Raw genomic sequence first — 3,423 nt, 5'->3', positions numbered from 1 at the left:
ACATGGGGGAAGACGATTATAACTTAGATACTAGTGTGAAGTTTCGGGTTGGCTACTAATTTTCAAAAGCAAAGATGCAGTAATGTAGGGTTTGAAGAATTACAACACTCATAGAAGTGCTGAGTATCGAGTCGTGGAGTCGAATCGATTAAAGTACCATGTGCATTGCCAACAATATGAAGCATGTTGTCCTTGAAGTCTTTGTGTTGCTCTCTGACAGAATTTCAGATATTAGTAAGTTCAAGTTTAACTGTGTTCTATATTCTCATTTATCATTGCTATGCTTTCTGTACATGTCAACCAAGGTTGTTCTATTTCGTTAGGGAGGTGCATAGGGTGGGAGGAGCGCACATGTGTTTAGCACCTACCATGTCTCAAGACCACTGCCAGTTGGAAAGCTGTCTTATCTGCCGTGTCATCTTGCCATTGATACAATCCAACCTATCCATTAGCATCTTTGTCTTACAAGGTGTAGTTAGGCAAAGCTATCACTTCAAACCCTCGTACAAAAAGGTCTGGATGGAGAAGCAAAAGGCAATTGCCCATATATGCAGTGATTGGAAGGAGTCATACAATAAGGTGCCGAGGTTGCTGCAAGCGTGCAAAGTTGTTGTCCCAGAATGATATAGTGGTTGTTCGTATTCGTCGACAACACGTGTCTTTATGGCAAATATAGTGGTGTTTTGCTTATTGCAGTGTCACAAGACGATAAAAGCAATATCTTTCCTGTGGTCTTTGTAATTGTTAAGTTTGAGACCACCGAGTCCTGGTTTTTCTTTCTTACCAATCTGAGGCGACACTGTGGCCCCACAAGAAGGTCTGTTAATTATTTCTGATAGATCCCAAATGATCAAGGCTGCATTGAGAGCTGACGATAGTGGTTGGCAGCCTCCTAAAATATTTCATGCTTATTGTGTCTGACACATGGCGGCGAACTTTATGTCTCGTTTCAAGTATACTAAGAAAAATCGGTATCTCATACATGCTGCTTACAATCTAAGCCAGGCTGGATACAAGTGATACATGGATGCATTGAGGGGTTTGTTACGGGAGATTGCGGATTGGGCTGGTAGGTTCAACAAAGAGATCTGGCTACAACACTGCAACATCGGTCGTCGGTTTGGGCACATGACGACAAACTTCTTCGAGTGCATGAATGTTGTACTTAAGGGTACATGCTATTTACCAAGTACCCACTCCACCAACTCCCAAGGTTCGGTCCCGTACCATATATGCAAATTACGGAAGCACTCACCTACTGGCTTTTCATTAACGTATAGCCCGGGGGTGCAAGATGTCCTGCAGGGTGATGGTACACACCCCATGGCTAGTGAAAAGTGTGGGTCTTAGGACACCAACACTCCACAAATATCGTGATTAGAGAGTTGTTGAACACAAAATTCCTGAGTGGCACTGCGTCATCGAATGCAACCTCCCTCAGATAGGAAACAATAGCGTCCGGTGGTGGGAATGTGTGATTCACTCTCCTGAGAAGAAATAAGTGAGGCACCTGGTAAATAATAAAAAATCTGAATTAAGAATGTGTAAACCTGTAAAGCTATACAAAAATTCATAGTAAAAAAGATCTCCCAAAAAAATGTTTACATAACAAATTAATTTAAATTATAAGTAAATTATTTTAACAAATAACTACAATTACCTTATAAATTAATTTAAATAGAAACATTTATATAAATAATTAATAACTAAATTAATAAACATTTATTTTCTATCTCCTTCATAACTTACATCAAGTAAAAACATTTACTTAAATAACTAACAACAAGTAAACCATCAACTTAATAACTTAATCTAAGTAATAACTAATTTAAAAAAATATTTACTTAAACATGTAATAACTAGAAACATAAACATCTTGTTAATTAAGTTAACTAAAAAATATTTAGTTAAAGGGTTAACCACCAAAATGTTCCTGAATTATTTAAATGCTGACAAAAGTACATTCGAAAATTTACTATTGACAAAAATGCCTTCAAATAATTTAAAAACATAACAAAAAAATGAGATATGTTTTTAAGAATAATATCTCATTTTTTTAATTATACTTACAAAAAATCACATCAAAATCCAATTTCTAAGACATTTTTTGAAAATATATATTTACTATTGGACATTTTTGTCACGTTTTTAAATTATTTAAAGTCATTTTTGTTGATAGTAAAATTCGGTGCATTTTTGTCAGCATTTGAATAACTCGGGAATATTTTTGGTGGTTAACCCTTAGTTAAATAATTAATAACTAAATTAATAAACATATGCTTAATAACTTAGTTTAAAGAAAAATAAACTTAAATAAATATTTAATTAACAAATCCGTTTCAGACTATGTCTAAAATCATACCATATCATTTTAACCATTACTCACAATATATTCATTCGCCTAACATATACTGTATACTACACATGTATGCTTTAACATAAACATAAAACAAAAAATAACACCAACCTCAAAATTGACTGCCCAACGATGTGTCATGTCGCATTTAGTTGGTTGATGTCGGTATCGTGTACATCGAAGCGCGCTATAATCTTATAGTAGTTCAAAAATTTGATTAGAAAAGGATAAAGGTAGGAGAAAAGGTGAAGAAATGAATGTCATAAGGAATAAATAGGCACGGTAGACGAAATACATATATATAGGCATCTGTATCTCTTCACGTTTATAGTGTAAACGAAATAAGATTACACGTATCTCATTTACACTGTAAATAGGATAAGACCGTTACAGACCACATTTTCAAATGTGATACTGCCACATCATTTTTTGTCTTATCTCATTTATAGTGTAAATGAGATATGTGTAATCTTATCTCGTTTACATTGTAAACGAGATAATAGATACGATGTATTTTAGTAATAATGCTACAAATTGTATATTTTGGTAAATAAAATATTTATTTTATTTATTTAAAAAAAATCCGAGTATTCGAGATACACTCTTAGATAATTTTTGGGCTCAATACCTGGGATATATGTATAATCTCAGTACTCGGAGATACGTGTATTATTATAACGATTTAACTATAATATTACATATTTGTATTATTGTATTTGTATGGTCAAATAAAAATATCATTTGAAAACAAAAACTATTTAAAATTTTTAATTTAAAAGTTAACAATTTAAAATTTTAAAATTTCCAAGATATATGCAAAACCTCTTTATACGTCGATATATAATGTTTTAGATAGTATTGTGTTGGTTTGATTTTTATTTTTTTATTTTATCTAGTTTTATTCAAATAATTTTAAATTTTAAAATTATAAAATATTTAATTTAAAATTTAGACGATTATAATTTAAATTAATAACTTAATTTAATCTAATAAAAATAAATATATTTGTATTATTGTATTGGTTATTTATAAGCACTGCCAAATTAATTTAAAAAAATGACATTAGT

Source organism: Arachis hypogaea, chromosome 3, assembly GCF_003086295.3.
Source record: "Arachis hypogaea cultivar Tifrunner chromosome 3, arahy.Tifrunner.gnm2.J5K5, whole genome shotgun sequence".
NCBI classification, from domain to species: domain Eukaryota; kingdom Viridiplantae; phylum Streptophyta; class Magnoliopsida; order Fabales; family Fabaceae; genus Arachis; species Arachis hypogaea.
This window is presented reverse-complemented; position numbering follows the sequence as displayed.